At 42.1% G+C, this 12,465-nt stretch overlaps 1 protein-coding gene across 4 annotated transcripts in view; it reads left to right on the top strand.

Moving 5' to 3' along the window:
* The window catches only part of RALA (RAS like proto-oncogene A), a 28,228-nt gene continuing 20,563 nt past the window's right edge, over positions 4,801 to 12,465 (top strand). Inside the window, exons 1-2 of one of the 4 annotated variants that reach the window (XM_021387119.1) lie at positions 4,911 to 4,953; positions 6,492 to 6,585. The gene's annotated coding sequence lies outside the window, so the exon portion shown is untranslated. Of the gene's footprint in view, positions 4,954 to 6,491; positions 6,586 to 12,465 lie in introns of those variants that run through there. The other 3 variants (XM_021387118.1, XM_021387120.1, XM_021387121.1) reach the window with 3 other exon arrangements.

The raw sequence follows: 12,465 nt of genomic DNA on the forward strand, positions 1-12,465 counted from the left end.
TGACTTCTACTTTGAGCTATTTTGAACCAGTATCGGTCAGGAAGTGATTGTTAGGTCTAAGTGTTCTGACTGAATATATATCAGGAGCTGGGTTATATAATATGCAGACTGAAAAAGAGACAGCGCTCAGTGGAAAATACTGATTTCAGTAAAATAGTATATGTGGGAGGAACACATTTTTTCAGGAAATATAAGACCATAATGGAGCTCATTCCCAGCTACATATTTTATATCATTCTGTTTGGATTGAGCATTTTGATAGTGCTTTTCCTCTCCTATTTTGTAAAATCAAGCTAATAAAACTATAAATACATGTAACAAACACTATAACATATTTCAGTGCTTGTATGTAATTAGAAATTTGGTAATTCCTTAACTATGTTCCTAGTAATGTTTGTGTTTGTTCTCATGTCCCATAAACCAACAGTCCTGCAACAACTGAAACTCAGATTTCCAGATTCCTAGTCATCTGCAAAAGTTATGTCACTTCTCATTGCTCTGCTGAACAACGGCATGAATGACTAGAAACTCATTACTCTCAGATTTGTTATTCTTCAAGGCACTTCAAGGAATTTCTTCTATAGGTGCAATGGTAAGAAAGGCTAAGCCTAGATGGAGTATTAAGAACAATGTCATTTGGAAAGCAAAGAGAGTTAAAAAAATGCAAGTATCTCGTTATCCAGCAGCTTATTACAGTAACTCCACTATCTTGTTTTTAGGTTGTATGCATCTGTTTGCAAGTATAGGGGAATACATGTGACTGGATTGGAGGCGGTCACTGATGATGGAAAGCTCCTGAGGATGTCCTTGCATTGAGTAAGAGTAGTAGGAGCAACTGCCCACACAAACTTCTCATGTGTGTATGTGTTGATGTGTAGTGTTTAGAATCTGAATTGGATTGCTTTGTTAGCAGCTTATATTTATCTGTGCACATCATAAATATATTCCCTGTACATGCTATACAAGCTTCAAAAACAAAGATGAAGACCATCTCTACCTTATAAAGTTCAACTTCTACATGTAGAAGGCAGATGAAAGTTGAGATGGAAGATGGGCAGACAGTGGACTGGTCAAGACCAGAGCCACTCACAAAGTGAGATTAATACGAAAATTACTTGAATTCCAATTCAGTAGGCTGTCCACTTGTCATGGGTTTGTGATTTTTGTTGTCAGTATTCCACATCATAACATCATGTAAAGCACGGGCAGTTAAAGAGTTAATTCCCTGGTTACTGCAAACTGCCTTTTTTGGTGTGTAATCCTCCGAGGGGGAGGGGAGGAGGTGCACTCCCCAGGGGTCTTTGCGTTGGAGGGGGTGGTGAAGCCGCCTGGGAGACTTGGGGTCTCTTCCTCCCTGCCCAGCGGAGAAGCACGTGGTCCTCCTGTAGTTTACGGTGTAAGAACCTCAGTTTGTAAACTCTCTCTGTTATGATTTTACTGGCCTCAATTTTGATATATTTAGTAAAATTAGTTGTTCCTCCTCAGATTGGTGCCGCTGTTTTGTTCTAGATCCGTCTACGAGTTCCTTACCTTTCCCCTCTTCCCTTTGTTTTCCCCAGGGTGTGGGTCCATGGCTTTCCTGCTGCTTTAGCTGCTGGACCGCTCGGGGCCGGCCCCTACCCACTGACAATTTTTTTTTTCTTCTTTTTCTCTTCCTTTTTTTTTTCCGGGCCTGTCCCCCTTGTCACGGACGCAGATCCTTAGATAACACCGTGACACCACTAAAATCTGCAATTGTGCAACCTGCCATTAGGCACCAAAATAAACTTGATCACATCAGATTTTCCTGCTAGATAGATTCTGGAGAGAAACAGGCACACTCAGAGGGAAGCTCAACCTCCTGATAGACACATCATCCCCTCAAGGCAACGATCACTCTCCACTATGTAAAGAGGGAGCTGTGTACCAAAAGCCTGCACTTGGGCATGCCAGGTATATACTGCAAGTATAATAGGCTACTAAAACCTGTCAACTCTTATACAAACACAAAAGTGCATGGAATTATATAGTCCAGACATATGTATATAGCCAAGCAATAGTTTGCTATACTCCATCCTCTCTGTAACGTACAGTTTCTCATAACTGGTATAAGATGGTGCCAAGTGAAAGTTTCTAGCTCTTTCCTTTTGTTGGTGGGTGATTTTCCCCAGAATACATGGTGGATTTGAGCCTGGTGGTTTCTTTTCATCAGTCCTGCTACTTTGAAACTCCATTAAATCACAAATACATTTCACACATTCTTTTGCATTGGTAATAAAATGTTTTCAAATAAATTCTAATACAGCTGTGCAGCCAGCATAAAAGAGAAGAAATTACCCGTAACACCAAAAAATCCTACAAACTCTGTATTGATTTCAGCTCAGGAATTCAACACAAAGGCCTGCACACCCACAGACGCTGCAGGTGCCAGCCTAATTGATCCTGTGCTGAAATTGGAGGGTATCCACAAAAACCAGTAGGCAGCTTTGTTTCCTTTCCATTTTGTCCTCAGCAAAATGAAGTCTCTCTTACCCTGGAAGATTTATTGAGATTCTGAAGGAAATCTCAATAAAGGAAAGGCAGTTTGGGCCATGGGAAAAATTCAGAATAGAATATCATTCGCTGTCTCAAACAAGATACCTATAAAAGGAGATCAAAAGGAGAAAGGCTACGTTACCAAGCAGAGTGGTGCAGAAGGAGCGTATCTATAGCGTGAAACAGCTGGATTAAGGACCTGGCAACCATAATCACACTGTATGTATTACAGAGGGAAGGTTATTCTGGAACATTCAACCAGCTCTGGTCTGCCCCTGTGGACAGAATGCTCAGTAGCAGTGTAAGCACATCAGGTGCACTCCTGTAGGGCTCCTTAGCATCTCTTCCTAAACAAACCCTTTTTGTGTGCTCTGAGACCACTCTACAATGCAAATCAAAGCAGGGTAAACCAGGACAATCAAAAGCTTAGTTTCAGAGGTTCACCCCTGATCTAACTGTAATGCTAGTGATCAGAAGAATGCATTTGGTATTTTTTATGTTATGATGCAAACAGCTATTAAATCAATACGACGACTTTGTCAGTGTCAGTAATGGAGCTTCCTTCCCTCCACACAACGTGAAGGGGTGTGATTACTGATCAATAAAAGGTGAAGGGAACAGGAAAGGGAAAACATGGGCAACTGCACATACATTTTGTTAGCCACAAGTGATGTCTTTCCCACAATTAATGACGCCTAAAACTGTATGATTTCAGGTGAATGTGGAAGCTCATAAATTAATACAGTGTGTAAATACTCAGAGATGCCAAATTTGGACCAGAATTTCTTGAATACTCCTGAGCAAGGATGTATAGACTCATGCTATCACTCTTCAACATTTTATGGTCTCATTAAAAGACTAAGCTTAGTTAGCATGCAAATGTTCCCCTGTGGTGAAATATCCAAAATGTGTCTCTTTCTGACTGTTCTGTTGACTTGATATTATCAGCTTTCCTTCTTCTCTAGTTAACAGGATCCAAAATTTCTTTGTGTAAATGAGTTTATTCCAGTAATAAATCAGGAAGAACTGCACCTTGATTACTCTTTTATTGCTAAGTTTCTCAGACTCTGAGGAGCATGCAGAAAATAGCTCATACTGAAATGTGAGACCACAGAAACTAAAGCCTAGAGGGAGGTGGCCTAAACACTGGCTAAATGTATAAGATGTCAGAACCTGCACAAAGCTGAGTGCAGAGAACAGCACAGAAGGTCTTAAAGTGCACCTGCTCTGCAAACTGTGCACAAAGGCATCATTGTGCTAGCACGGAGGTGGAAGATTTCCAGCAGAGGTGATAAAAACTCCAACTACCAAACTTGGAAACTACACATAGCCATTGTGGGGAGGAGGAAAGTGCTCGAGACAGTCCGTGTAGTTGTTGCTCACATTCTTCCCCATTCTCACCAGCATTCTGAAAAAAAATACTCAGCTGGCTTAAGCTGCGATTGCCAACAGCATCTTCAGTGAGGTAAACACTAGAATGGCTACAGCCTCATAGAATACAAATGTGTACTTAGCAGCCAATTTCTACTTTATTATCAGGTTACTCTGCATTGCTTAAACTGCATTAAAATCATGCCATGTTTACACAAAGCTCCCATTTAAGTTGCTGACTATAGTGAAAGATACAGTTACCAGGGGACTGTTATTTGAATTATTGTTATTAATGTGAGAACTCTCCCGTTCTATGTCCGTTTCGTTTCAGAGCTATAAAACCTTTCATGCATGTATTGGTCCCTGGATACTAAAAAATAATAATAATCTAACAATCTCAGTGCTTCATATCCCTTCCGCCAGTGATAATTCTTCTTAAGATCAGCGTTCTGAATCCTTGTGCAGCTTACACTTGTCCCTTGGGGAAGGATCCTTTTCTGCTTTCCATGCCAATAACAACGGCTGATAAATCTGGCGACAGATGTCTGCAACTTATCTCCTTACCACTGAGAAACGCGCCTCATCTATTTGCCAGACCAGAGATTACCTGGGGGGAGAGCAGCGGACATAGAGCCAGGATGTCACGCGTAAAAGATTAGGCCGAAACAGCCGGAAAAGCAGAGGCTGTTGCCACTATTAGGCCCCGAATTAACGCGCAGGAAGGCAGCACAGAAAGCCACAACCTACAGCTGACCGCTGGTCGCCGCCATGATAGGACCACACCCCAAGAGCCGCCCCACCCGCAGCCGAGGCCACACCCCCTGCGCGCACTCCCTGCCGGAAGCCGCTCTCCCCCACGCCTCCACCGACCCGCCCCTTCCCGGAAGCGGGTTCCGCCCGCCGATCCTTGCCAGGTCTCCCCGCGCCGGCCTCTGCGCCGCAGCCTGCCCGGCTCCGCCCCTCGCCCCGCCGCCGGCCGAGCGCGGGGGCGGTGCCAGGGCTCCCCTTCGGCGCCCCGCCCGGCCCCGCCCGCCCCACTCGCTCCTCCGGCGGGCAGCCCAGCCGCAGGTAAGCTGGGGGCAGAGAACGGGGAGGGGGGCGCGGGCCGCGGCCCAGGAGAGATCAGCGCCCGTCCGTGCCGATGGAGGGGGAGTGCTGCGGCCTGGCCCCGCCGCTCTGCCCTCCTGGGCTCGGCGTTGCTCGCCGGCTCCGCCGCGGCTGTGGGGAGAGGCCTGGGGGCCTCCCCGCGAGCCACCGGGCGCTGCGGGGAGCGGTGGGTGCTCAGCTCCTGTTGCTCCGTGCTGGCTGGTGCCGCCGCCCTGCGGCTGGGGGCGCCGGGGGGGAGCGTGCGAGGGCCGGGCTGGGGCGGGCGGCGCGAATACGGGGAGCGGGAGCGGAGCTGCTGGCCGGTACGGTGCTGTCGGGTGCTGCACTCGGCTGTAGTGTGCTGCAAGGCGTTGCTGCGAGCTGTGGCTTTCTGCGAGACAAAAGGAAGGGGTGCGGAGTAAGTTCCCGAAATAAAAGCGGCTTTCGGTGCCGCAGAGTTGATTAGGTAAACAAGGCGGTGTTTGCTTTGGGGATTTTAGTGGCGGCTGGTGGCTTCCACGCCTTTCCTCTCGCTGAGTGTCTTTTAGAATAAAGACGTTAAGTGGGCCATGTGCATCCCAAGAGTAACCCGTAGAGAGATGTCTGCGTCCGAGCTGTGCATCTACTTTGTGGCATCGCTGAGCTGCCCTGACAGAAAGCAGATGTTGGTTCTCAGGCTCGAAATGACCCTAACACCTTAACCTCTAATTGAAAGGAGGCTTTGCGTTCTGCAGTGCGAGGCATTGCACATCCCCAGCTGGGAGCGGTGCGTGCCTCTGCTGGTGCTCCAGTGTCTGGAGATAATAGGCTATGGAAAGGTCTGCACAAAAAAAACCCAAACCTAGCAGTCGTTCTCTTTCATTTCCACTGAAAGTTACACTGAAAGGAGTGGAGCTCCTGGGAAAGGAGATGCATGGACTGGGAGAAGATGCTGGTATTCTCTTAGTTATCAGTACAATTAATAGTGATTACAACCTGACTCTTAATTGAAAATCCTGTTTTTTCTTTTTAGCCTACGTACTCATCTAATATATAGCATGTACCTCAATATTTAGATCTTGGGAACTTGCGAGCATTTGTAATAAATGGTGGAAGAACTATGTGATCTATAGGTCCTTACTGCAGGTTTAAGCCCTTTCATCCATGCTTGTGAGAGTTTGTCGAGCTTTTTTTTTTTTTCCTTTTCCCAGTAACCTTCAAGTGATAAAAGTTACAGGGATTAGCAGCGCTAGTGATGTTTGTCTTTTTTTTTTTAAATTAGCCATAAAAATGAAAGTGACATGCTATTGCACAGAACAGTCCAAAAAACCTTCAGACCCCTGCATGAGAAGTCAGCTGTGGAGTTAAATATGCTATGATACTAAAAGGCAGACCATAGTCAGGTTTACTTCGCTAAAAACAGTTGTGTTCTTAACCACCACTAAGCCATACATTGACATCCTTGCAAATATTTTTAAGGGGTTTTGCTGAAACAGGGATGTTCTGTCTGTGGTGAGCCTTTACTCCTGTTAAATTTCCAGTGCATCTGACTTGGAGGATAAAATTGCTGAAGCAGAGGATGTTCCAACTTAGAACCTGATATATTCCAGTTGCTGGTATCAAGGAGTAATGTAGGTATGGTGTCTTGTTATATATAAAGTTGTTGAAGCAAACATCTTGGCTAATCGCCAACAGCATTGTTTGCCCTGCAGCTTCACAAATGAAGAAAAAATAATTGTATGAGAAAAATCATGTAGCTCTGTGATTAGGTTTGTTTGCTTTGCCAACCAGGGAAGTGCTATAGGATACTGTGGCCCTGGGAATAAGCTACTGATCACACACATGGTGTGTTCTGAGCAGGGAGCTCCTCGCCCCCTCAGGAGTGCTTACAGCCACATTCCTGTGAACTCCTAATACCTCCCAGCTATCAAAATTACTTTGCGTCTAAATTGAAATGTGTTTTAAGTGAGCAAGGCAGTTTGGTATGCTAGTGACAGTATTCTAATTAATATATTACAGCCTGCCCACATCACACATGTAATTATGGGACAGCTGTTTTAAGGCTCTTTCCTTTGTAATGAAGAATGGATGTGATGAAGCAAGAAAATAGAACAGTTGGTATAATTAGTGCAAATCCACTGGACGTTCTGCAAAATTTTGTATGAATTACTAAGAAGGGAAGAAATTGTTATATTAGTCTGCCTGCTGCAGAAAACCAGCTGGGGATAGTTGTAAAATGTTACTGGTTAAGTCTGCAGATTCTGAAATTTCTAGTCCTTGTGGATGTGAAAAGCTTAGAGTCCCTTAAACTAGAACAAATCTGGTTTGCAGACAGACCAGGGAATTGTTAAATCCTATTTTGCTTCTTATCACGTTTTCTTAACAAGTGGGAGTTCGAGCAAGTGCCTACCAACCAAGGGTTGTTGGTGGTCACTGCTGTGTGTCCAGTCTTTTTGGTAGGCACGAAACCCCATATCCGAAGGCTTGGGCATGTAAGGCTGAGTCTTAGGAGCTTTCCACAACAGCAAAATCTGAAATTCCTACCAGAAAAAAACAAAAGCCAGTACTGGATTTAGGGGTGGAAGCAGGTGGGGAAGAAATGCAGTATAAGCTAAGTAATGCTGCTCTAGAACTTCTTGATGAGGGAGAATTGATTGCATACAGGGTGACTTAGTCATTATTGCTAATGTTTTGCTTAAGGTTAGCTTGGCGTCATCAAAATTCCCAGCACCTCTGGGGCAATAGATGGGTATGCTGTGCACAAAGGGGAAAGATGGAAAAAACAGGTGTGTAGGAGATGTTAGACAATGTAAAGAGGAATTATAATGAAAGACAGTTACTGTAGAGAATTCAAAATAAGCTATGCTGTCATCGGTTTATAATAGTAATACAGAGGGAAGCCAAGAATGCAAAAAAGGTAGCACAAACAAGATAGAGTGGGTTGTGTAGTAATTCTGCAGTTGTTACTTAGTGGAATTGATGATGCTTATTCTGTGGTATTGGCTCCTTAGTTCAAGTGATTACAATATAGATTAAATTCATACCCAGCTCATTTAATATAGTGTGTTTTTTCTCTCTAACAGTAAGTTTATTACCACATCATCTGATGTATCAGTGTGGGAATGCTTCGTGCAGAATGGCCCACACAATTTCATTAAAAACTGGCATGTAAATACACTATATGACCAAACAAGTATTTCTGCAAAATAAAGAAAATGTGACTTTGTAAAGGAGCTTTGAACCTATGCTTAGTGGGTGGGTAGCAAGGATCTGCCATGCGTTCAGGCCATGCTGTTTCATTTTACTCTGAAGTGCTCTTGTCCTCTTCTGTGTCACTGTTAAATTCAATCTTTAACTCTGATTCTTGTCTCCCACAGTCTGAGAATACTGATGTGTAACACCCACACGCAGGCAGACAGAAATGTTTCCGTCAACATTGAGCAGAGTGCGGTAAACATGGAAGTCTTCCAAATGTGGAGCTCCTATCTGGAACAATAAAAGCCATCTATGTGCTGTGTTGTCCTTTTGCTAGTTCTCCTGTTGAATGAAGCACATCCAGCAGTGCAGAGGAAAGCTAACCTGTCATTTCAAGCCTGTACCAGTGTAGTCTGGTGTCCACTGTAACGCAGTATAGCTGTGCTGTCCTGAAAGGGCGTTTGGTTTAGAAGTTGTTAATTCCAGGCAAACTTTCCCCATGGAATTTATTTCAGACTTCAAAATGAAATAACCTGTACAGGCAGGAAAACAACATTAGTGAGCAGTGCAGTATGCCCAGTGGTGTCTGTCACATTGGAAACATCACTGGCTCATGAAGGTTCTACTTGAAGCATAGGTGGGAAAAGCTTATTCTTAACTATGTCACTATTACTGCAGAGGTCAAAATAAGCAAATTTGGGAACTGAATAAAAGTAATTACTGTGTGGCGGAGATTTTTTGGTAGGATAGTCCTACATTAGAAGTTTTTGCACAGTTGTGCATTTAAGTTAATTCCACTTTTGCTGTATAACATGCAAATGAAACTACATTCCAAATCTCAGGTCTCTTGGATTTTAAGAAAGAATGCTTTAAATCACGTATTCTAACAACAGGTTTCTGTAAGGTCAATGTTTGTACTTAACAATAGCTTACTTGAGTGCTTCAGTGACTGGTCCTGTACTTTATTGTACCTTAAATTCTCTGACTGTTACGTTTTTGAAATGCTCACTAGTTTTTGAGTGTATAATACACTTTTTTTAAACTAACATAATTCACAATTAATATCAGTGGTGCAGAGCTGGTCTGTATGAGTTTGAATTGCTAAAGCCTCCTTTCTTCCTGCTGCTGATCAGGCCTAATGGCTGTGAGATTCCAGCTCATTCTTATGGTATATAATAACGCAAGAAAACTTAGCCTAGGAAGAAAACACTACAGTCTGGATTCAGGACTGTATGGTCATTCAGAATTTGAAGAGCAGGTTCTTTTGGGCTAACTATCAGAAATGGCTTTCTTTTAAGCAAGTTCATCCTCTAAAATTATTAGAGAGTTTGTGCCACAGTGAAAAAAAGATGGCTGCATATAACTTTAGTTGTGAAATTGTGTGGTCTGCAACATTTTGGAGTACCAGAGAAGGAAGATGTGCCCTGTGACTTGTTGAGATGCATAAAATGGTATTACTGAATTGTTTTTCCCTGTTAATTGAAGACTGCAATAAGAACAATAATAGGTTTAAGAAAGCTGCTAGTCTGAATTACTGCATTGGTCTGTGTAATTACTAATTTAGTTTTAAATATAAAGCGACATAAGGAACCATTTTTAGAACAATTCATTTAAAAATACAGTTGCATTTTTTTCAGAAATATTTTAAAAGTGCAAATTTACCAAACTGATTTTTTTCCAGTTGCAGCGTTCTTTCAGAGAAGAACTTGTCTCACAGTTGTGTCTGTGTGGTGGAGCTTGAGCAGAAGCTATTGCCGCCCTTTGGACTTGGCAGAACTACATTCTAAATCTTAATCCAAGTTATATCTCAGTCTTCTTGAAATCTTGTTTTGATAATAACTTGAATCTTAAGTTGTGATCTCTGCTGTTTACCCTTCTGCTACTTCTGTGAAGAAGGAATAAGCTTGCTTTTAACCAGTACATCTTTAACATCTCTGTCTTTTGTTAAGGACACCCTTTGCAGACATTGCTAACCGGTATTTCCTGCGTTCAGAACTAGGTGGGTTATGAGATCTAGATGGATGACATTCTGAGGCCCATAGGTGGTGATGCACAAAGTATTTTACAAAAACCTGTATGCATATTACCATGCAACTGGCTTCCTGTCAGCCAGTAACTCTGAATGGGCACATGTAGTTATTAGCTTTACTGTTGGGTATACAGTCACAGTTACGCTTTAAAAAATAATTTCATAGGGCAGTTACTGATCACCAAAATGCTGGTATTTCTCAACTTCTTGTTCAGCTACCAGAGACTGAGATATGAACTGGTTTTTTTTTTGAAATGATACAGAAAGCTTGGGAGGGTCCTCTGGTTTTGTTTTTGGTGGTGGCTTTGTTTGCTTTGTTTTTGAGAAACTTCTTTACTATCCTCTCTCTCTAAGGGTTTTGCTTTGCTAGCCTGGGTCTTCGCAGGTAATTGTTGATTCGGTGCATATGGAACTTTTGTAGGAGGAAAGCATCTGTGACTGTTTTGTTTTTTAATTGAATGAAGGTTAACCAATGTCTGTTTTATTTTCCGTTTTGCAAGGGTTGTGCTTAACAGCTCTCGGAGTCAGAAGGGGTAGAAGAATGAAATTACCCAGTAAAGACATTCTGTATAAGACGTATCAGTTAGAAATGAGGTCACGCATGCAGCATGCATAGTTTGAGTTTTTTTAGGCTGGAGTATTTTGAAGAACACTGTAAAACTATATTAGTATAAGTGATTTTGTCTGTAGTTTGGCAACCTTGAAGAAAATCATCTTCTGCTTATAAAGTTCTGTAGTGTAATCTTTCTAAGTTGTTTTTTGTTTGCTTTTAACAAACTTAGGAAAAACTAGTTTTTGGAGGAGAAACTGAAGCAGAAACAACTTTGTAACCAAATGCTGGGATTTTTCTAATAGAAATGTGAGCAGTGAAGTACAACATAATACAGTACTGAAATGGCCATAGCTAACTCAGTCAGACTGCTGTAGTTACTTTTGGATTTGTCAGCAATTTGAAGGAGAGATTTTCAGGAACGTGTTGTTCTCAACAGATTAAGGTCCTTCCTGCTGGCTGTTATCTGGCAACTACAGAAGGGAGTTTTAACAAAGGTATCTTTTCCAGACTTTATGCAGGATTCAGCCTGCATGTGTATTAAGGAAAAAGGCTGTAGAATTAGATTCTGACTCTGCAGACGTGACACTATTAGAAATTACTGCAACTGAATTGAAAACATGCAAGTGATCAGCTAGAAGTAAAATGTTTTTATAAGTCAGCAGTAGTGAAGATTTTTCAGGCCAGGGGAAATCTTATATTATGCCGTTGCAATATTGAAAGGATATTAGGTCACATACTTCTCACTGGAATTGAAAAGTTCAAAAAAATACAACTCACGCTTGGGCGGTGTTTAGTGTTGCAATGAGTGTAGAATTAAATCAGTTAAATGTAGATGAAGATGCTGGATTTCACCGTAGGCAGACTTCTCTAGTACTTTCCTGGAGAGACTGACCTTGAAAATAAGCTGGATACGGCCTGTGACCACTACTGGCATGCCACTGTAGCTTTTACATTTTGTGGCTGACCAGAGGAAGAGAGACACACCTGAGACCCACCTAGGGATGTACACCATCTTTACTGGTGATTTAAAATTCAAGAATCAAATTTTCTTGAATTTGAAGCATGACTGCGAAACAAATTCTACACTGGTGCTTTGTGTGGAAAGTGGCAAATTGAGCTGAGTATTTAAAACTTCATAATAAGTTCATGAAACAAAAGCTGTATTTCTAGCGACTGCATGTTTTGTGATATGCTAAAGTCATTGAACTGCCATGTGTTGTATGACTGGCAAGCATATATTGAACTAAAAAGCAATTAGTTGCCAGTTGGGTTGTTTAAATCTATGGGATGGATTCTTGCTGAGTTTTCAAATGATAGACCTAGTAGTTATAGAATAAACAATATCTGTAATTGGAAGGGATCAAACTCAGTGGTGCTTCAACTTCATGAATGCTGTATTAACATGCAACATCAGGTCTGTAACTGCTTGTGTATTTGAATCACCTGTTCGAAAGGTTAATTGCAAGTCCTCGTGTATTTGCAAACCGGTCTCAGTGAGTCATGCATATGAAATCCTTCTGCCATGAATAAAACAGAAAAATGATTAGGTTTTTAGGAAACACAATTTGCACTGTGTAGAATGTTAACAGGAGGGGGAGAAGTTACTGGAAAAAAAAAAAGGCTGCAAAATTTACACTTTTACAATACTATCAGAAAAGAATATTTACATGTTTGTAAATGAGTGATACAACATGTGGCCAAGCCATGAAATGATTGAAGTTGCTTATTTTGCCAAGTC

Source organism: Numida meleagris, chromosome 2 (assembly GCF_002078875.1).
Source record: "Numida meleagris isolate 19003 breed g44 Domestic line chromosome 2, NumMel1.0, whole genome shotgun sequence".
In the NCBI taxonomy this organism is placed as follows: Eukaryota; Metazoa; Chordata; class Aves; order Galliformes; family Numididae; genus Numida; species Numida meleagris.